Below are 24,137 nucleotides of genomic sequence, written 5' to 3' on the forward strand. Positions count from 1 at the left end.
CGACACTCATTGATTTATGTTACGCAAAAGAGAGTGACATTAAAAAAGTGTCATCTCTTCAAAAAATTTAAGGATTTATGTCACGTATTATTGTGTGCCCTTAAATTAGTGTCTCTAGAAAAGAAATTTAAAACACGGAGGGCGCTTTATTTTAAACGCGCGTCCTCTATACCTGTCGCTTTATAATTTTAATGAAACGCGCGTTTAGCGGGGGGAAACGAAATCCCCAAAATTTTGAAAACCCTTCTTCTACCTTCTTTCTATCTTTCATCTTCGCAGTCTACTCTCCCCTCTCCCTCCTTCTCTCTTCTCTCCGATCCGCTTCTCCGCCACTCCTTAATACCTTGCAGGAATCTAAAAACTAGAAAACCCCGTCCTCACAAAGTCTAGGAAACTAGGGTTTTTTTCATCCCTCAAAGAACGACCCACATCCTCCATAGATCGATCTCTATCGCTTCATTTCTCACAAGATATCGAACACTTTACATTCATAGGGCCACAAAATCGACTATTTCTTGAACTAGGGTTTCGAGTTCGTATCACATAACCCTCCCTCAATTTGTTCTCCATGTTCGATCGATTCGCTGGTTTTGCTCGACTCCCGCTCACGCCGACCATTGATGTTCAATCGTCGACCATCGTCGCAACTATAAGTCTTTATATTCAAGTCTTTATCGAAGGTTTAATCGAAGGTTCATCTGTTATGTAAGTCTTTATCGATGTTCAATCGTCGCTCACGCCGACCATCGATGTTCAATTGCTTTGTGTGTACTCAGAACTCTGGAAGACTGTAGAAGATATGTGTAGCAGTGAAAGTATAAGAAAGGAATAACGCCTCGTTCCCAGGATTTCATTGCTTGGTACCTTGATGTCATTTCCCATGCTGAGCTCGTTGATTCGGCCCTGTTCGTGGTACCATGGTTATCCGACCATACGGTTATGCCATTTGGGAAGCTATTCAGGTAGGTCTTTTGTTTGTTTTTAGACGAACTTGTTACGCTCTAGCCGTTCGATTTTGATTTTTTTACCTTCTTCCAAATTTAACCTAGATTTTCTCAATCTTTTAATATATGCAACGTTTGTTGTAGTACTTCTTTGTACTTAAATGCAGTCAATTCTGATTTGTTTGAAGCTAAAACCAACAAATTTTTCTACACTCAGACTCCTAATTTGAGACCAAACGCAGTATATATTCACAGATTAGATTACTATCTATAACGTAGCCAAATATGTGATTTCTATTTACCATTGGAAACATAAACATACACTTGAAAGCAAATTTATAGCTCTTGTTTATCATATGGATTCGACGGAGTAATCTTGTAGGGAGTTGTTTACTTTTGGTTTTCCTTTTACAGGATTATTTGAATATTAAATTCAAGGAAACAGGACATAGCAACATGTATTTTCCACAGGTAGCTATTAAGTTATTGTCTTTTTGTTGATCATTGAATGCACTGAACTAAATAATGGATGTTACTTGCAGTTTATACCATATTCCTTCATGGAGAAAGAAGCCAGCCATGTTGAGGGTTTCAGCCCAGAATTGGCTCTTGTAACTGTTGGAGGAGGGAAAGAACTTGAAGAAAAACTTGTGGTACTTATTATAGTTACTCTCCACCTCTAATTTGAGTTATGCAGGAGTTCTTTGTGAAAACTGCTTATAGAATTGAACTCGTGGCTATGTTGGGGTTATTTGGTGCTATTATTAGTGATGAAGATTGAGACAATATTTTTTTGAAATAAAGAATTCAAAAAAATAAATAAATAAAACTTACAGATCAGAACATATAAAATCAGATTTACATCTTTGATGCAAAAAGATGAATAAAAACTAATTAATCAAAAGGCGGGTTTTGGTTAGCAACAACAGTTGTTATTTTCCCTTTTGTCCTGCTTAAATAAAATACACTAAAGTAAGTAAGATTTTGTTATTTATTTTTAGGCGGGTTTTGGTTACCAACAACAGTTGGTCCCTGGAATGAGGCCAGGTGGGGCCCCAGTGTAAAGCTTCTTTCTGCCCGTTGCTGCCCAACAAGGTCAACAAGGTCAACGCCTTGGTGGCACTGGCAGGCGTGGCGCAAGTTCTGTTCAGCAGCCTCTTCCCATGATGCAGCAACATGTATTTAATACTATTTATTTGTTTATCATTTTTTAAATGGCTAAAAATCAAGAAACAGTAACGTATTTCCATTTGTTTTGGTCAGATGTTTCCAAGAGGACGCATGTATCGTTACCCGGGTCGCAATGCACCAGATTCAAATCTCCCAGTGCTTCCTGTCCCATATGATCTCAGTGGTGGCATGTTTCCTCAGGATGCAGCTGCAGCAAAGTGTCAAATTTTACATAATGGGCATTTAATTGTTTAAGTTCAACATGTTAAGGGGAAGAAAGGTTTTCAATAATTAATTGATGGCAATCAAAGATTCCATTAAAGAAGAAAGGTTTTCCAACAGCATATGAATCAACCTTTGAAGCTGAAAAAAAAACACCAATGTATTTATTTGGAAGGAATGGAATCTGTGATTGGAGTTGAACTCCAGGGGAATTGGAATCTGAAGAAATTGTATTTTGTCATGTCTTTGGTTTGGCAAGAAATGGAATAGAATTCATAAAAGTCTCAATTGACTTTAAATGGAATGGAATTCAATAATTAAAAACTGAATAATTTTCAGGAAATGGAATAGAATCCATCAAGGTACTTAGACACTCAACTCTTTTTTTTCTAGGGACAAAGTCGTCTTTTTTATACTTTTCCTTTCCATGTAGGCTGCTGCAAGAGTCTGGAGAGATGGGCAGAAGAAGAGAGTATACATCTATAGGTTTTTGAGCACTGGAACTATTGAAGAAAAGGTAACAGATAAATTACAAATATTTCTACTGTTTTTGCTTTTTCTATTATCAGTTTAGTTAAGCAAAGGGTAAAATTTATTCAACAAACACTAGCTAAGTAACATTCAGGTATTTCAGTATTTGTTACTTCTTTTTGAACATATGCAAATGCTTCTTGATGAATAATAATAAATATCACACCTCATGAATTCAGGGGACAACTCTCTCTACTGAGGATCTACGGGATCTATTTACATTTCATGAGAATGCAAGGCAAGTTTACTTTTTATAAATTGTATTCTTCATGCATTGGAGGTGTGTGTGGCATTTGATTTAGGTAAAGATATATAAAAAAAATATATAGTCAGCTTATATTTTAACAAGACATTAACAATAATGGTAATATTGATTTTATAATGTTGTTATAGAATGATTTGGTGCACGGATGGGGTTTGGATTTTGCACTTCGACGATGTGTAAAGTTCAGTCAATCAATTCTATTTTCTTCTGACTTCTAAAATTAACTTCAAATTAAAATATCAAAAAAAAAATTTGTTTTGATGTGACAGTCTGCACACGAGAAAATCGGGGTAGTTGATTCACAGTGGATCATTCATCAAGTGGTCCCCTCACTCGGGAGCCAGGTGAGACCAACCCCACCCCCATGTTATATTGAAATGAAAATAGAATGGTATAATTGAAAGTAGAATTTTGTTGATTCAGGGTAAGTCTGAGAATGGTGAAGCTCCATGGAAGGGGGTAAGAGATAGATGCAGAAGTGAGTGGGCATTGTTCCAAGATCGACTTGCAAATGCAGATAAAGCTTACTTCAAACTGATTGGAAGGGACTAAAATACACACACACACACGTACGTACGTCATTGGTTTGTTTCTTGAAACTCAATGTTGCTATTTTTTTATTCAATTTAAATTGTTGTAGTTATCACTTTAGTTGTATCTGTACTGTTGTTGTTGGAATTTTGATGCAAAGTGCATTGCCTTTATGTGTTAGCCTGTAAAGTACAAAACCTTTTTCAAAATAGATGTGTGATTTTGCTGCTGCTTTGATGCTACTGTTACTGCCATTGTTGAGTTTGTTGTTTTATACATTTATGATGTGTATGAGTTTGTTGTTTTAGGTGATTTTTACAAGATTTTGGCTGTTATTAGAAATATATGAAAAAAAATATATTAGTTGTTTTTTGTGTGGAAATGATTCCATTTTATGTTAGATTGGGAATCATTGGATAATAGCAAATTTCCTATATTTGGCTGAAAACATGCAGACAAACTAATTTGATTCTTGGGTTGGCAGAAATACAAGTTTCACAATATTCAACAAGATTTGCATTCTTCATTTCAATTGTTAGAAGAGGAAAAGAAAGCTCACGATGAAAGAGATAAGATGCTGCAAATCCAAGTGTTGTATTCTTCATTTCAATTATTAGTTGTACTACTAATGATGGAAGCTGCTAATAAAGGAAATGGAAGAAGCTGCATGAAATAGATTTTTTGTATGAAACACAAAGTAGATTTGATGAATGCAATTTTATATATTGTAAGAAATAGAATTGTATGACATTAAATTTTATGCAATGGATTGTATTTTTTGTATATGGTATTTTATTTCTATTATGAGACATTAAATGCAAATTTAATTTAAAAATTAATAAATATATAAATATATATATTTTAAACATTTAAATTTACGATACGCAAAAATGTGTGTCATCTTCATTTATGACATGACCTTTCTTGACAGGGGTTTTAATGATACGCATTGCGTGTCATAAATGCGCGTCGTAAATGCGCGTCGTCTCTCGTTATGACAGGGCCTTCCTTGACGCGCATTTGCACGTCGTCTGAGCGTTTTACGACACACATTGCGCGTCGTAAAAGGCTGTTTTTCTAGTAGTGACGACCAAGTAATTGGGTTTGACGTTTGTGTCATTGACAAAATGATTGGTGGAGAATAGTCCCCGCGGTTCCTATAAATTTTTGGGTTCATACTGGATCAGGACCATATATATATATATATATATATATATATATATATATATATATATATATATTGATGCGACCTTGGCTTGACCCTTCACTCGTATCACTCTGTTGGAACTTGGGTAAAATCTGCAAGATCACAAGAAAGAGAGGCCGTCAGCCGTTTCCCGAGAGGAGGCTCCCGGAAAGACGCTCCGACGGTCAAGTTAGAAGGTATTCTAGGGTTTCTTGTGTGTATAGATGGAGAGGACGGCTTACCTTATGAGTTCTAGAGAGTACCCTTTTATACCTAGCGATCCTGCCCTATCCGTACGCAACATGATCGCTTTAAGGAGACAGAGCCAGAGGCGGTGATTGGTGGGTTGTGCGCCTCTATCCGTTAGAGCGCCCTTATTGGCTCTGACGGTAATGGTCTGATCCTGCCTCTTGTCCCCTGACCGTACATTTTGTCTTGACGTTGGGAGCGTCCCTGGTGGGCGCGAGCTTTTTGTCGGGACAATGAGAGCGCCTCTGGCGGGCGCGAGCCTTTTGTTGGGACGCCCTGCTCTTAGGGGCACCGGTGGGCGCTGAGCCCACTGAGCTTGGTTCGGCTGGCGCACCAGGTTTCTTGGCCAGGCGCGGTTCTGTCGTGCTAGCATAGACACGTCATCAAGTCCTCCAGTCCAGTAGCAGTAGCGTTGCAGCGCTAGTTGCGGCGTTCTGGACTTGATTGCTCTACGCGTGTCCGTTTCTTATTTGCATGCCGTTCTGATTTTAATGTCGACGTGACCGCTCATGATGGCTGGTGGTTACGTCATTGTGTCAGACATTTTGAATATCCCGCCTTTTCCGTTTCTATAAGAAAGCTCATAGGGTTTTCTTTGGACCCATCATCTTCTTACTGTCTTCTTTCTTTTTCACATTGTTTCCTTTCTTAACCTTTTCATGGCGAATCTTCCCGGTGTTCTTCCTTCTGCGGCTGAGTATCAGCAACTCGAAACCGCTTATGGCCTTTCTTCCTTGGAGGGTGTAGAATTTCCCTCACCCGGTTCTTCTATTTCATCCCCTCCCCCCGGAAAAATTGGGATCTACCAAAAAACCCTGGATGCTGGTGTTCGTCTTCCATTGATAGATTTCCAGGAAGAGGTCCTTCATAGGGACGGTTGCAGCCTACAGATGTTGACTCCCAACGCCGTTAACAAAGTGGTGGCGTTTGAGATGATCTGTCGCGCCAACGGTTATCTCCCAGACTACTTTGTTTTCAAATACTTCTTCAGGTTCTGTCTTACCGGCGACAAGTGCACATTCTCTGTCCGACGGGGAGGGCATGATTTGGTCCCTGACGGATGAACGCCCAAAAATTGGCAGGACAAATGGCTATGGGTGAACCAAGGCTTGGTTGGTAGCGGACGATATCATGCGAATGCCTTTGCTGACACCATTCCTAAGCTTTTTCCCCATAATCAGCGAGTTGCAGATTTTTTGAAGGACATCCAAGTGTCTCCTGAAGATTACTCCGAGGCCCTGATATCTGGCGTAGGGATGAGTCCTTCCTGGAGGCGTCGTGGCAAAATGGCGGTTTTCTTCTGCGTCGTTGACGGTGAGTGCCTGCTTCTTCCTCTTTTCCTTTTTCTCTTGCTTTCTTCTCTCTTTTCTGTATGTACTTAGTTGAGGCTAAGGCTTTATGTTTTCGTGCTCTCAGGTGTCGAATCTCCCTTATCCATGGATGAAGTCCTTCGAAAGCGCTATCGAGGGAAGTTGGAGCATCGGGAGGTAGACTTAGTCGAAAGCCTCCCTCCTCCTCGCCGGATAGACCAACTTGCCTTGACCGCCATTTCATATACTTCTCCAACGACCGGGGGTGGCTTGTCGTCCGAGGCGAACACTCTGAGTGCCCGCCCTATCTCAGCCATCATGTCATTGGGTGTTGTTTGCCCTTCTTCTGCGGAGAGCAGCGAAGACAGCAAAGAGGGTATCATCTTCGACGCCCGACGCATACAGGCTAAGAGGAAAGCCGTGATGGCTATGGGCGAGCCAGCCACCATCGTGCTGAACATTGCCAAGCGAATTCAGACCAGACGCAGTTTCTCTCGTCTTCTGAATTCCATTGCTTCGGCTCCGACGGGCGTTGTTGTGATCCCTGATGACGACAGTCGACAATCCGAAGGGATTGCTGGGGCGAATAATCAGCCCATTGCTTCTTCTGTAATTGTTTCTTCCACACCTGTTCAGACCGCCTCTCCTGTTCCTGCTAAGGTTTCACCTGCAAGAGACCTGGACGAGCAAAACCGGACTCCTGCTTCTTCGGGTGGCCCTGCTGGTGGGGATTCTTCCAGGCCTCCTAATTTTGTTCCCTCTTGGAACCTTCACAGCGAGTCGCACCTTTCTGTTCGTGCTAATGCCATCGAGTTCGCCCGAAACGCCTTTCCTCCGGCTGTCGTCACTGATATGGATGCCATGGGTAGTCCTGCTCTTTCGCACAACATGTCTTATGCCGCTGCACAGGCAATGTTCTATCTCGTTGCTGGTGCGCGACGTATCCAATCCCTGGGAGAAATAGAAGCTACGCATTCCAGGTGTGGTGTCCGTATTTCGGAATTGGAGCGTCGTGTTCTTGAGCTTGGGGATGATCTCCAACGGTCTGAAGAAAAGTGCCAGCTTCTTGCCTTGGAGAAAACTGTCGTGGAGGATGCCAGATCTGCCTTGGAAGCGAAAGTTGACTCTCTCACCCAGGTTAACGAGGGTTTAATGATCCAAGTTGAAAGCCTCGAACGTGATGCTGCTGATCATGACCGGGTAACTGCTGCTCTGCAAGCGAGTGCCGACGCTGCGCGCTGTGACCTAGACTGGTTGGTGCGGGTGGGTCTTGTGCGAATTGTTGACAATTTGATTGAACATCCGAGTTTCACAAATGATATGAGCCTTATTCGACACTCTGCCTTTGTTGCTGGGGCGGAGTCTGTTCGTAATGCTTCGGCGGGTGTTGGGCTTGGAGACACGGCTGCGGGTGCCTCTTCCTCTGGTCCTACTGTGAGTATGAATGAGGCTTTTCTATCGTTTGCCAGTATGGATCATGCGGCGCTCTTAGGGTTAGGAGATTTAGACATCCAAGGAATTCGTGACTTGTGCATCTTTTCTGGTTCTGAGGGTACTCCTGAAGCTGTGGTAGGTAACGAAGAGGAGATTGTGCAGCTAGGTGAAGATACTGTTGGAGCGGACAAGCGTGGGGCTGAGGGTGCTGGCGGTGGCATTGGTAACGTTGGTGCAGGCGGTAAGGATGTGGAGAGTGATGTGATTATTTCTGTGGGCGATGGTGATGGCAATGGAAATGGTAATGAAGAAGATGAAAATGTTCTTGCATCGTGTGCTACCCCTCCTGGGGCGTGAAGACTTTCCTTTTCTCTTGACATGTTTGTGCTTGTTGCTTTGCTATAGCCCTGGATGTATGTTTGCTTCTCTTTGTTTTTGTTGTTGGTAATGTAAGATATGGGCTTTTGTTTAATCGTTACTTGGTATATGAACTTATTGTTAACCCTAATTGCATATTTTGGGTGTGGTGACTAATACACTAAGAACTAGGACCAATGCCTTAAGCATTTGATTTAAATTTGATATGCATATTGTTTTGATGCACTAAGCATATGGCTTCATCAATGTGACATTCGATACACTAAGTATTATGATTGAATGCCCTAAGCATCTAATTGCATCGTTGAGTTTGACACATTGAATAGTTTGATGCACTAAGCAGTCGATTGCATTATTATGAGGTTTAACACTCTAAGTATTCAATGCATTAAATATTCAATTACATACGTCAATTACAAGCTCTAATACACTGAGTATCAGGATTACGATGCGCTAAGCATGGGGTCCCGTACGCTAAGTACTGGGACTTGGTACGCTAAGTACGATATTCCATTGGTGCTAAGCAGCTGGGTCTGCCCTTTTTTGCAATAGATTGCGTTCCCCTTAAAAGAAAAACTTTTTTTAGTTCCTGACATTCCAAGTTCTTGGTATCTGCCTTCCTTCCATTGTCTCCAGGATATATGCTCCGTTTTGGTTTGCTTCTACAATCTTGTATGGGCCTTCCCATGTTGGTCCCAGCTTGCCCTAGGGTTGGGCTCGACTCGATTCATTTCTTCTCAACACATACTCCCTCACTTTAAACGCTTTCTCTTTGACCCTCTGGTTGTAATATCTTTCTGTTACGCGCTTATAAGAAGCCTGGCGCATCTCTTCCCTTTCTCGCCGTTCTTCTAGGATATCCAGATTCAACCTTAGGTCTTGAGAGTTGACCTCCCCGCTAATATCGGTTGTTCTCAACATGCCCATCGTTATCTCCAAGGGGAGCATCGCCTCTGCTCCATATGTTAGACTAAATGGGGTTTCCTGTGTGCTTGTTCGCGGAGTGGTTCTATATGACCATAATACCATTGGAATATCCTCAGCCCAATTCCCTTTAGCTTTTCCTAGCCGCTTTTTAATTCCATTTACAATGGTCCGGTTAGATACCTCCGTCTGCCCATTCACCTATGGATGCGCCACCGATGTGAATCGTTGGCTGATTCCTTTGCTAGTGCACCATTCCCTGAATGGGTTCTCAGCAAATTGCAGGCCGTTGTCGCTGACCAAAATTTTGGGCGTACCGAATCTAGTCATGATGTTTTTCCATACAAACTTTATCATCTGTCTTTCGGATATGCATGCTAAAGGTTCCGCTTCGATCCATTTTGTGAAATAGTTCACCGCGACCACCATGTACTTCAGCTTTCCGGGTTCCTCCGGGAACGACCCCACTATATCTATTCCCCATTGAAAAAACGGCCAGGGGCTAGATATGTTAGACAACGGTACAGGAGGATTCGCTTGAACCGACGCGAATGCTTGACACTCTCCACATTTTCTGGTTAGCTCTGCAGCATCCTGGTATGTGGTGGGCCAGTAAATTCCCATTCGGAGCACCTTCCCTGTCAAGGCGCGTGCGCCCTCATGCGCGCCTGCTTGGCCTGCAAGTGCTTCCTGAAGCGCCTCCTTCCCCTTGGAATTATCTACGCATTTCAGCTATGGCGCTTTGAACCCTTTTCGATATAGCTCCCCGTTTATTAGCACATATGAGGGCACTTTTATGCGTATCTTCCTGGCTTCGTTGTGATCATCTGGTAGGACGCCCCGTTGCAAGTATTCGACAAATGGGGTCATCCACGTGGGTACGTCGGTTGAGAGGGTGCTCACCTGTCGTTCATATATGCTCCTTTCTTTAAGTACCTCTACCAGAACCTTCTTTGATAAGTGATCAAAACATGTCGACGCTAATTTGCTCAGCGCATCCGCTCTTCTGTTTTCACTTCGCGGTATTTGTTTAATCACGAACCCCTTGAAATATTGGACAATTTTCTTTACTATCTTTACATATCGCCCATACTTGGGTCCCGTGTTTCGAAGCTCCCATTGACCTGGTTTGTGGCCAACCTCGAGTCTGTTAAGGCTGTTACAACTTCTGCTCCCATTTGTTTTGCGAGACGCAACCCTGCAAGTAAAGCTTCATATTCTGCCTCGTTGTTCGAGGTGTGGAAGTCGAAAAGAAGGTCGTACGTGATCTCTTCTCCCTCTGGGCTAATCAGGATTAGGCCTGCACCCGAGCCCTCTCTACTCGATGCTCCGTCAGTGTACAATGTCCATCCCCGACTGTTGCCTGGTACTTCCTTTACCGCCCAGATTCCTTCTTCAAACGATAGTTGATGTCGTGCTCTCCCAGCTCAATCGCCTACTTCGCTAACCGGCCCGACGTTTCCGGTTTGAGTAATATTTGTTTAATGGGACAATTTGTGAGAACTTCAATCTGGTGCGCCTAGAAATAGCGCCTCAGACACTGCACCGCATAGACAAGCGCCAGTACTAGCTTCTCCAAGGCAGGGTAATTGAGTTCGGGGCCTTGCAGCGCCCGACTGACAAAATACACCGGTTTCTGCTCCCCCTCCCTTTCTACCACCAACACGGAGGATATTGCCTCATTAGAGGTCGAAAGGTACACCTGCAGTGTTTCGCCTGGGACGGAGCTAGCCAATGTAAGTAATTTGTGCAGGGCTTCCTTGATTTGCTGGAGCGCTGACTCTGCCACCGCCGTCCACTGGAAATTGCTCTTCTCGATGCAGCCTTTTAGCGTGTGGAATGGTGGCATGGCTTTGTCAGCTGACTTCGAGATGAATCGACTGAGGGCTGAAAGCTTCCCATTCAAACATTGTGCGTCCCTCAGGGTGCCTGGAGGTGGTGTTTCCATGAACTCGTCTACCTTGGTTGGGTTGGGCTGGATGCCTTGTCTGGTGACATAGTACCCCAAGAATTGTCCTTCTTCGACTCCAAACGTACATTTGGCCGGGTTCAGCTTCATCTTGACACTTTCTAGAGTGCTGAAGGTTTCTTCGACATCCCGTAGCATTCTTTCTTCGTCAGGGCTCTTAATTACCATATCATCGACATATACCTCGATGTTTCTCCCAATCTGGTTGGAGAATATTGATTCGACTAGCCGTTGGTACGTGGCCCCCATATTTTTTAATCCAAATGGTATTTTGGTGTAACAGTAGGTCCCGTGGTCTGTATAGAAGGCTGTCTTTTCCTCGTCTTCCTTGCTCATCAGAATTTGGTGGTAACCTTTATACGCATCTAAGAAGCACTTGAGCTTGAAACCTTGTAACGACTCCACTTTTTGGTCAATTTCTGGTAGGGGATAACAGTCTTTGGGGCATGCTTTGTTTAGGTCAGAAAAGTCAATGCACATGCGCCATGATCCGTCATGCTTCCATACCATGACAAGATTGGCGATCCAGGTTGGGAAAACTGCTTCCCTCACAATTCCGGCTTCCGTCAGCTTGGCCACTTCTGCGTTGATCGCCCTATTACGGTCCCCTCCTTGGACCCTCTTTTTTTGTTTGATCTCTTTCGCCCCCGGCCTGGTCATGAGCTTATGCTCGATTACTTTCCTATCCACCCCTATCATGTCTGTAGGGGTCCATGCGAACAAATGTTTGTACCGCCTGAGCAAGTCGACCAGCGCTTCCCTGGTACGAGCCGGGAGACCATGACCGACACTGAATGGTTGATCGGGGTATTCTTCATTGATCACCTCCTTTCCTTTCGTGGATTCAGCCCGTGCTTTCTTGGTATCTCTCGCGGTTTCTGCCGGTCGCATGACCGTAAAATATTGCAATTCTTTTGGCGGTGTAGCGAGAATCATGGCTGGGCCGTCCGTTGTGCTAAACTTCACGATCCCGTGCATTGTTTACGGGACCGCCCCCAGTTTAAGCAGGGTCGTCCTTCCCAAAATGGTATTATGCTCTGCCGAGTGCCGAATTACCACAAAGTCAATCAAAACCGTTTTCTTTCGCTGCTTATCATGGCTGGTTATGTGACATCCCGAAATTTAGGGTTGAATCTGCAAACGGTCAGATTATCACGAACCTTTTGTATCTTGACCGATTGAATTTTTAATACATATTTTAGTAGAAATATAATGTAATATCAAGTACAATAAGATAAGAAATTGTATCTTATCTCAAATTATGGAAAATGTCGAACGAAACTTAAGACACAAACTGTAACTCTAGTTAACGACTGAAAAACTAAAGTTTTGTATTAAGTGTCTGTGAACAAAGAAAATATTCTAGACTCATAGTACATGTTTCCCTGATCGCGGATATATAAAGAACGTCTAAAACGGAGTCCGTATGCAAAAGATATGACCCTTTTAAGAAACCAAACTGGTGTAACATTGACTTTATCTGATTTCGTAAACTGTATTTGATCCGTTGTGGCACTTGCACACCTCAGATAGAAACTCTGAGAGCATTTTTGAACTCAGACTAAGGTCTAATATTTTATTTACTACTCGAAATATTTATAGTATAAATATTTGTAAAACTCAGAAAAACCAGGCGTTTCATACCAATTAGACGTGAAACTTTAAACGCAAACTCCTAAAGTTTTACAACTTGAAAAATTTATCCGTTCGGGTTTTTAGAATCCTTGAATTAAAATCTATCATTCGGCACTTTCGGAAGAATTACCCGACATCGAGAATTTGATACGCGAAACGAGATTTGTTTTAAGGCTTAATAAGATTTTATACTTTGGTGAAGAAAAAAAGAATAAATATAATAATAGTGAACAACAGCCCATTTACATCTCTCTCACGTGATCTCTCACTCCCTCTCTCCCTCTCATGTCTCTATCTCTCTTATCTACCACCTCTGGACTCTTGTAAAGGTCAAAGGGGGGGGGGGGGGGGGGGGGGGAAAGTCCAGGTTCGACTTTCAAGTCGACTCAGGAAGTGAAACATACAAATGTTGAAAGAAGTAAGTTGGCTTGTTTCCTTGAATTACGCTCACAAACGTCCACCACCACCATCTTCTTGTGTTTCTTTGCTTATCAAATTAGACCTTGCTGTTATGGTTCCTCACACCCATTTCATCAGCCCTACATATAACTTCACCTTCCTTGCAAACTAATTCTATCTCTCTCTAGATCCCTCTCCCCCCTCCCTCACGGTTCATACACACCACCTTTGACCACTGAGAACCACCCTCAATCAACTACCCTTCACGTTTTCTGTTTACCTTCTTCCTTCACTACCGAGAACAATCACCACTAAGGGGTGGTGGTGTTGTTGTTGTGTGTAACCATCAAACATCACCCAAGCACCCTCAAAACACCGCCACCTACTGCCAACCTTCCGGTCATAGCGTTGAACCACCGCTGTAGAGCCACAAACCACCGCAGCCCCACCGTAAACCACCAACCTTACACCATCATCCTTGTGACCATCGAACATCACCAAGAACCACCACACATCCACTGTTTTGGTGGAGTTCCACCATCATCAACTGATTGTCAAACTTTTTCTAAACGTTTCCTTGCTAAAAGTCGCCGGAAAACGCCACCCACCGCTCACTACCGACGAGAGAAGCACCCAACAGCCTCCATCATCGGCAATGTTGTTGTTTCTGATCATCACCATCTCCCTCCATCCTTCCTTTCGTCTTTTCCATTGAGTTTAAGCAGAAGCGAAGCAACAGTAGGCCACCGGAGCAACCCCCTGCCGCTCAAATGCCGCCGACCGCCGCCATCGCCGGACTTGCTGCTGCCGACGCTAACCACTCACGACCACCGCCTACCCACTGTAAGCCCTTTCTCCATCACCATCATTCGTGTTTTAGCCCTTACGAACAACCGAGGCCAAGAGACCCAGCAGATGGGTCTCGTTTCCCTTTATTCAACTGTGAATCACGTCCAAGAATGAGGAAGACGAACTGTGCAAACATTGATACGTTTTAATTAAATGTGACCCTCAAGTTGCTGATTTGTATGACAATGGACCCTCCTGGGGATTTAGTTCTCACACTAAGTTAAACTTGCATTAAAATGTCCAAGAATGGCCCCTCCTCCCGAAAAACCCAACAAACCAAGTCCTGGAACCTTAAATTAGGTTAAAATGTGCATATTAGACCCCTGGTTTTGGGAATCGTTTGCAAGATCCATCCCTAGTGTATGATTTTGGCAAAAATCAACCCCTAGAGTTTAATTATTTAAACTAAGACCACCCTATACTTAATAATTAATACCAAAACTACCATTGGTTTTATTAGGTAACATAAATAGACCCAGTGATTTGTTTTGAGGGCACGGGACGTCACGAAACGACTTTCACGACAAATTTCACCCTCGAGCCTCGTTCACGCTTCAAGGGTGAGTGTTTACGGCCCCTTTTTAATATTTTTACGCTTTGGGGGAGAATACATGTGCTATATATATTTATTGATCTTGACAAACACTTACCGATTTCAAAACTGGTTTATAAATATTATTTTATTAAATAATATTTCATATACAAATAAACTAGTGATAAATATGTTTGATGTAAATACGTTACAGTTGTTTTTTTTATAATACAAATAGTCGAGATAACAAATGATTTCTGCATACAAAATATCATGATTTTATGACAAAATATGTTATAAAACTTATGTCATAAAAAGTTACCACCTTTGTAGTATTTCAAGTTCATACCAAACATACTTGTACGAGTTATCAAACTCTTGTCTTGAAATCATTTATGTACTGTGTACACTACCATGAGATTTACCACTTGTTTAAACGATCATTACACATTTTTATGGATTTTCCTATCGATTATAACCGTTTTTTCATGACAAACTCTAGTTAAGGGCCTTATGAGTGAGACATCATTCATTACCCTAAGTGCAAACAAACACTTAGAAGACCCACACCACTATAACCGTTAATCTTCGGAGCTGAGATACGTATGTATAGATCTATACGGGTTGACACCCCCACCCGTGGTTGCTAGCTACAACCTCGACCGATCAATCGAAGCGGGTGATAACTATCTAAAACAGTTTTACGACGTCCAATGAAGCATCGTAGGGGTAGGTACAGTCACATAGCTCGGTTATAGGACTCACTATAAGCGTTAACTAGATCTCATAATCTAGAAACCACGGATCCGGTTTCTCTGATTATCAAACATTTTGAGTATGGATTTACTCACGGTTCTCTAAGTACCAAACATTTTGAGTATGGATTTACTCACAGTTTCTCGGATTACCAAACATTTTGAGTATGGATTTACTCACAGTTTCTCTGATTACTAAACATTTTGAGTATGGATTTACTCACGGTTCTCTAAGTACCAAACATTTTCAGTATGGATTTACTCACAGTTTCTCGGATTACCAAACATTTTGAGTATGGATTTACTCACAGTTTCTCTGATTACTAAACATTTTGAGTATGGATTTACTTACGGTTCTCTGATCACCAAACATTTGAGTATAGATTTACTCACGGTTTCTCCGATTACCAAACATTTTGATTATGGATTTACTCACAGTTTCTCTGAATATTAAACATTTTGAGAATGGATTTACTCATGGTTTCACTGATTACCAAACATTTTAAGTACAGATTTACTTACGATTTCTGTGTCTATCAATTATTTTAAGTATGAATTTGCTTACAATTTCTCTTTTATCAAACATGGTTCAAACTACAAAAAGAATACTTTTTAGTCTTTTAAAGTATCATTACTGCGGTTAGCAGAAAACCTGTAAACTCTCACCAACCTTGTGATGACCCTCAAAAATACATGTATTCTCAGGATATCACCAAACGAGCTATCAGTCAGAAGATTAGTCATGGATTTCAGGCGACCTAGTTTTATCTAGCTTTTGTTATATCGGCCTATCTGTTAAGGCAAATTTATAAATTTATTATTATGAACCTTGTATTTAAACCTTAAAGTGTAATGTGACTGCTATGTTGTTATTGTTGTAACTTGTGATGTATATTCAATTTGCTTGTGATCCATGAACTAAGTCGCACATCCTGGCGTATTCTGCCGCCTCGGCCGGGGGTGTGACAGATTGGTATCAGAGCTAAATTGGCTATAGAGAACTCGTATCCTCGAAAGAGGAAATACAACTATAGCTACAGGCTCCTAACAAAAGTATTATTAATAAATATACTACTTCTCGACTACTCATGGGAGAGATAACTGTTTGAAGGGCCGCTAGGTTTGCTGGACTTCAAAACGGCTTGATTGCCATAATGGTCCTGCCCCCGGTGTTTCATGTCTGGCCCTCGTCTGTGATTGGTAGTCTTGGAGTAAAAAAAACAAAATTTAATAATACTACAAACCTCACCCACAATAATATATAAGAGTTATATATATACTCTGACCTGCGATGGGAACACTTAATAAAAATTCTGACATGCCTTCAACTGAAGCTACCAACTCAACCCTTTAGGTCAAAAGCCTCAACTAAGGTTAGTATCGTACATAGGCCATACCATAAATAAACCTGGAACGCGCGCCAATGTTATTTATGGTCGGGCTGGTGAACAACCAACCTTGAGCGACGAGTTTGACAGACTACAATGGTTGAGAGTTTTAGAGATTGAAGGATGTTCTCAAGATTCGTTGCAGAATCCTTATGTCAACCCTCAAACACTTATTCATTTAGAAACATATCATTACTCAATATAAAATCACTATCGGTTAAGATTCAATCTCTACCATTTGGAAACCCAGAGACATTCTGAATTGACCAACCTATCATTTGGAAAATCGATATGATTTCAATAATAAATCTTACCATATAATCTGGGAATCTATGAGATTCTAGGAAACAAATTTTACTAATACCCTATTTTACAATACTTGTTTATGACTAAGTAACTTAAGTGTGTCTTTTCTAAACATTTAGGATAAAGCCCCTCGGAGGAATCCACAAGTTCACCCGTCAGCATCATTTCAAATTGATTCAACACTAGTACAGCCCCTGATTGCGCAAGGAATCTCCACAGCCTTAATTGCATATGAGGTTGCCCGAGGCGAAAACTCCGGAAACAATAGAAATGGTGGCGACACTCTAGTGATTAACCAAAACAATCCAAGGCCTTGTTCATACAAGGATTTCTTAGCTTACCAACCTCAATCCTTTTTCTGGTACGGAAGGAGCCGTTGGTCTATCCCGCTGGATAGAGTCGATGGAGGCAGTGTTCTGCCTCAGCTCTTGCGCTGATGACTGCCGAGTTAAGTATGCTACTTGCACGTTAATGGATTTCGCCCTGGCTTGGTGGAATGACCATATCAAGTCCTTAGGGGTCGACGTGGCCTATGCCATCACTTGGGAAGCCTTGAAGCAAATGCTCATCAAGGAATATTGTTCTCAACAAGAAATCCAAGCCCTAGAACAAGAATTGTGGAAAATTACTATGAAAGAGTCAGATGTGACTGCCTATACGTCCCGTTTCAATGAGCTCGCTAACCTTCGTCCGGGAATAGTAAACCCGGAATACAAAAAGATTGAAAGGTACATCGGGCGACTAAGTCCCACGATTCGAGGTCTAGTTGTTGCGTCCAGGCCTACTACCTTTGATGGCGCTAAGCAATTGGCGTATCATTTGACTGAACATGATCTTTGTCCGAGTACCACGACCCAACAAACGGGACAGAACCATGCAAAGAGTAAGAAGAGGAAATACCCTGAGAAGTCCAAAGGAAACTTCAAACTCCTGAGGCCCAAATCAGAACCTATGACTATCAACTCCACAAGCCCAAACACTCCCACCCTATCCAAGTCCTATAATGGGACACTTCCCCAATGCACTAAATGCAATTTCCATAATGTCGGGAATTGCAGGGATGTAATCTGCAAAAACTGTAACAAGAAAGGTCACATCTCGAGGTACTGTAGAAAAACCTCAACCACTACAGCAAGAGGAAGCCGAAATCACTACAGATGCAACCAATCAAGGCATTTTAAGAAGGACTACCCGAAACTGAAGAATCAGGGTGGAAAAGGAAGAACACTTATGACTGGGACAGGAGATGCTCGCCATGACCCAACTGAGATTACTGGTGCGTTTACTGCCAACAATATTTATGTTTTCAGTATTAGTAAACCTTGATACCGATAGAAACTTTAATGATCATAGGTTTGGAAACATGATAAAACATAAATTCTTCACACTCAATAAAACTTACACGGTAGGAATGACAATCGGCCAAGTAGAATGCACCTTAGAAATACTTACCAATTTCCTTCTCATCCTAATTAACCCCGTCTTTCACATCGGCATAATACCCATGACCATTGGAATTTTTGATGTGAGCATCGGAATGGATTGGTTATCGCCTCGTCGAACCGAAGTTCTATGCTATGAGAAAGCCATCCGACTACCCCTACCCAATGACAAAACCCTTGTGATTTACGAAGATAAATTAATGAAGAATATAAGAATCATTTCTTGCATAAAGGCAAGAAAGTGATTAAAGAAAAGATGCTTCGCTTTCTTGGCCCACGTGATGGATAAGCAAGGCAAGGGTAAGGAAATCAAAGATATTCCACAAGTATGCAATTTCTCGGACGTATTCTCAGAGGATCTACCTGGACTACCCCCAGTCAAGTAAGTGGAATTACAAATCAACTTAATCCCGGGTGTAGCGCTAGTGGCAAGATCTCCTTATCGCCTGGAACCATCGGAAATGCAAGAACTATCCGGTCAACTCCAAGAACTAATTGACAAAGACTCTATCCAGCCAAGCTTCTCACCTTGGGAGCTCCGGTGTTGCTTGTCAAAGAGATGCATGGATCGTTCAGGATATGCATCGACTATCGAGAGTTAAACCAATACCCACTCCCGAGGATCGATGACCTGTTCGACCAATTGCAAGGACCCCGCTACCACTCGAAGATCGAACTAAGATCCGATATTCATCAACTCAGAGTTCAAGAAGAAGTCACTCCCAATACGACATTCAGGACCTGGTACGGTCACTACGAGTTCTTGTTTATGCTCTTCGGGTTAACCCATGCACCGAAAATATTCATGGATCTTACGAACCAAGTGTGCAAACCCCGTTTGTACAAGTTCGAGATCGTCTTTATCGATGATATTATAACAGACTCACAAACCAAGGAATAATATGGCCAGTACTTGCGTTTGATTCTGGAACTACTAAGGAAGGAGAAACTTTATGCAAGGTTCTTAGAATGCGAATTATGGATCAACGTGAAGCGTTTCCTTGATCATGTGGTCAATAGCAAAGGAATTCACAGTGAACCTGCAAAGATTGAAGCAAATACGGATTGGAAAGAACCAATGACATCAACCGAAGTACGCTAATTATTAAGGCTTATGGGCTATTACTAGAGATTCATCGAGAATTTCTCTAAAATAGCCAAGCCTCCAACTTCTCTAACCTAGAAAGACAAGAAATCCGATTGGGTGGACAGTCAAGGGTCTGCCTACCAGAGATTGAAACAATCGTTGTGCAGTGCACCGATCCTTCCTTTCCCCAGAGGAACCAAAAGACTCGGTAGCATTCTGTGATGCCTCTCACCAAGGATTAAGATGCATGCTGATGCAAAGGAATGAAGCCATTGTATACACATCCATACAACTTAAGTCAAACGAGATGAACTACACTTACCACGACTTGGGGCTAGGAGCGGTAGTGTTTTCCTTAAAGAATTGGAGGCACTACCTATATGGAACGAAGTGTGTCATGTTAACCAATCACGAAAGCCTCCAACACACCTTTGATCGGAAGGAGCTCACCAAGAGACAACGAAGATGGTTTGGATTGCTAAATGATTACGAATGCGAAATTCGTCGTCATCCCGGTAAAGCAAAGGTTGAAGCACATGCTTTGAATAGGAATGAACGAGCAAAACCACTTCGCGTAAAGGCTCTAACCTTAACAATCCGCTCTAGTCTCACCACCCAAATTCGAGCCGTCCAACTAGAAGCCCTCAAACCCGAAAACATCGTGTGAGAGAACCTGCGGGGAATGGACAAACAGTTTGAAGCCAAAAAATACGAAACACAATATTTGATGAACCGAATTTGGACCCCAAGGTCTGGTGAAGTTAGGAACTTAGCTTTAAACGAAGCTCCTAAGTCGAGATATTTGATACATCTCGGGATATGATAAGATGTATCTAGATCTTAAGAAGCCTTATTGGTAGCCCAACATGAAGGCGGAGATTTCCATGTATGTCGATAAATGCTTTGACTTGGGCCAAAGTTAAAGCAGAGTACCAGAAGCCATCAGGACTACTACAACAACCATCGATTCTGGAATGAAAATGGGAACAAATAGCCATGGACTTCATAGTGAAGTTACTGAAGACTTCGAGCGGTTATGACACCACCTGGATAGTGATTGGCCATCTAATAAAGTCTGCTCATTTTCTAGCCATTAAAGAAATTGAAAAGATGGAGAAACTTACCAGGACCTACATCAAGTAGTCAGGTTGCACGGAGTACCAATATCTATTATCTCGGACAGCGATAGTATATTCACTTTCAGGTTTTGGCAATCGTTGCGGATATATCTAGGAAGCAAACCAGATGTGAGTACTGCATATCACCCTCAAATAAATGGATATAGTGAAAGTCCGATGGAACTGTCGTAGAGGACCGAAGTTTACTTAGGAATGCAAAGACCAAAATAAGCAGAAGTACCCACCACTTTTCAACGGTGTCCCCTCCACTAGTTGAACGAAATAGTTGTATGAACAAAATAGTTGTAGGAACGAGATAATTTCGGGATGAAATTCCTGTAACGGGGAGGTAATGTGACATCCCGAAATTTAGGGTTGAATCTGCAAACGGTCAGATTATCGCGAACCTTTTGTATCTTGACCGATTGAATTTTTAATACATATTTTAGTAGAAATATAATGCAATATCAAGTACAATAAGATAAGAAATGGTATCTTATCTCAAATTATGGAAAATGTCGAACGAAACTTAAGACACAAACTGTAACTCTAGTTAACGACTGAAAAACTAAAGTTTTGTATTAAGTGTCTGTGAACAAAGAAAATATTCTAAACTCGTAGTACATGTTTCCCTGATCGCGGATATATAAAGAACGTCTAAAACGGAGTCCGTATGCAAACGATATGACCGTTTTAAGAAACCAAACCGGTGTAACATTGACTTTATCTGATTTCGTAAACCGTATTTGATCCGCTGTGGCACTTGCACACCTCATATAGAAACTCTGTGAGCGTTTTTGGACTCAGACTAAGGTCTAATATTTTATTTACTACTCGAAATATTTATAGTATAAATATTTGTAAAAGTCAGAAAAACCAGACGTTTCATACCAATTAGACGCGAAACTTTAAACGCAAACTCCTAAAGTTTTACAACTCGAAACACTTACCCGTTCGGGTTTTTAGAATCCTTGAATTAAAATCTATCATTCGACACTTTCGGAAAAATTACCCAACATCGAGAATTGGACACGCGAAACGAGATTCGTTTTAAGGCTTAACGAGATTTTATACTTTGGTCAAAAAAAAGAATAAATATAATAATAATGAACAACAGCCCATTTAGATCTCTCTCTCACGTGATCTCTCACTCCCTCTCTCTCCCTCTCATGTCTCTATCTCTCTTATCTACCACCTCTGGACTCTTGTAAAGGTCAAAGGCCATGCAAGGGGGGAAAGTCCAGGTTCGACTTTCAAGTCGACTCAGGAAGTGAAACATACAAATGGTGAAAGAAGTAAGCTGGCTTGTTTCCTTGAATTACGCTCACAAACGTCCACCACCACCATCTTCTTGTGTTTCTTTGCTTATCAAATTAGACCTTGGTGTTATCAAATGAGAAACTTCACCTTCCTTGCAAACTAATTCTCTCTCTCTCTAGATCCCTCTCCCCCCCCTCACGGTTCATACACACTACCTTTGACCACCGAGAACCACCCTCAATCAACTACCCTTCACGTTTTATGTTTACCTTCTTCCTTCACTACCGAGAACAATCACCACCAAGGGGTGGTGGTGTTGTTGTTGTGTGTAACCATCAAACATCACCCAAGCACCCTCAAAACACCGCCACCTACTGCCAACCTTCCGGTCTTAGCGTTGAACCACCGCTGTGGAGCCACAAACCACCGCAGCCCCACCGTAAACCACCAACCTTACACCATCATCCTTGTGACCATCGAACATCACCAAGAACCACCACACATCCACTGTTTTGGTGGAGTTCCACCATCATCAACTGATTGTCAAACTTTTTCTAAACGTTTCCTTGCTAAAAGTCGCCGGAAAACGCCACCCACCGCTCACTACCGACGAGAGAAGCACCCAACAGCCTCCATCATCGGCAATGTTGCTGTTTCTGATCATCACCGTCTCCCTCCATCCTTCCTTTCGTCTTTTCCATCGAGTTTAAGCAGAAGCGAAGCAACAGAAGGCCGCCGGAGCAACCCATTGCCGCTCAAACGCCGCCGACCGCCGCCATCGCCGGACTTCCTGCTGCCGACGCTAACCACTCACGACCACCGCCTACTCACTGTAAGAACTTTCGCCATCACCATCATTCGTGTTTTAGCCCTTACGAACAACCGAGGCCAAGAGACCCAGCAGATGGGTCTCGTTTCCCTTTATTCAACTGTGAATCACGTCCAAGAATGAGGATGACGAACTGTGCAAACATTGATACGTTTGAATTAAATGTGACCCTCAAGTTGCTGATTTGTATGACAATGGCCCCTCCTGGGGATTTAGTTATCACACTAAGTTAAACTTGCATTAAAATGTCCAAGAATGGCCCCTCCACCCGAAAAACCCAGCAAACCAAGTCCTGGAACCATAAATTAGGTTAAAATGTGCATATTAGACCCCTGGTTTTGGGAATCGTTTGCAAGATCCGTCCCTAGTGTATGATTTTGGCAAAAATCAACCCCTAGAGTTTAATTATTTAAACTAAGACCACCCTATACTTAATAATTAATACCAAAACTACCCTTGGTTTTATTAGGTAACATAAATAGACCCGGTGATTTGTTTTGAGGGCACGGGACGTCACGAAACGACTTTCACGACAAATTTCACCCTCGAGCCTCGTTCACGCTTCAAGGGTGAGTGTTTACGGCCCCTTTTTAATATTTTTACGCTTTGGGGGAGAATACATGTGCTATATATATTTATTGATCTTGACAAACACTTACCGATTTCAAAACTGGTTTATAAATATTATTTTATTAAATAATATTTCATATACAAATAAACTAGTGATAAATATGTTTGATGTAAATACGTTACAGTTGTTTTTTTTATAATACAACTAGTCGAGATAACAAATGATTTCTGCATACAAAATATCATGATTTTATGACAAAATATGTTATAAAACTTATGTCATAAAAAGTTACCACCTTTGTAGTATTTCAAGTTCATACCAAACATACTTGTACGAGTTATCAAACTCTTGTCTTGAAATCATTTATGTACTGTGTACACTACCATGAGATTTACCACTTGTTTAAACGATCATTACACATTTTTATGGATTTTCCTATCGATTATAACCAGTTTTTCATGACAAACTCTAGTTAAGGGCCTTATGAGTGAGACATCATTCATTACTCTAAGTGCAAACAAACACTTAGAAGACCCACACCACTATAACCGTTAATCTTCGGAGCTGAGATACGTATGTATAGATCTATACGGGTTGACACCCCCACCCGTGGTTGCTAGCTACAACCTCGACCGATCAATCGAAGCGGGTGATAAATATCTAAAACAGTTTTACGACGTCCAATGAAGCATCGTAGGGGTAGGTACAGTCACATAGCTCGGTTATAGGACTCACTATAAGCATTAACTAGATCTCATAATCTAGAAACCACGGATCCGGTTTCTCTGATTATCAAACATTTTGAGTATGGATTTACTCACGGTTCTCTAAGTACCAAACATTTTCAGTATGG

General features: G+C 41.9%; 2 long non-coding RNA genes across 2 annotated transcripts; both read left to right on the plus strand.

The window, feature by feature from the left end:
* The first annotated feature begins 898 nt into the window (after positions 1–898).
* On the plus strand, positions 899–1,593 carry LOC145119233 (uncharacterized). The gene is made up of 3 exons (XR_013713755.1): positions 899–962; positions 1,359–1,415; positions 1,487–1,593. It is a non-coding gene; the product is annotated as an uncharacterized LOC145119233 (long non-coding RNA).
* An 11,551-nt stretch (positions 1,594–13,144) lies between these two features.
* LOC145120937 (uncharacterized) lies at positions 13,145–16,257 on the plus strand. Its single transcript, XR_013714432.1, has 3 exons — positions 13,145–13,990; positions 14,457–14,556; positions 15,989–16,257. It is a non-coding gene; the product is annotated as an uncharacterized LOC145120937 (long non-coding RNA).
* The last annotated feature ends 7,880 nt before the right edge of the window (positions 16,258–24,137 follow it).

Source organism: Lactuca virosa, chromosome 6 (genome assembly GCF_052849685.1).
Source record: "Lactuca virosa cultivar CGN04683 chromosome 6, Lactuca_virosa_CGN04683_v6, whole genome shotgun sequence".
In the NCBI taxonomy this organism is placed as follows: domain Eukaryota; kingdom Viridiplantae; phylum Streptophyta; class Magnoliopsida; order Asterales; family Asteraceae; genus Lactuca; species Lactuca virosa.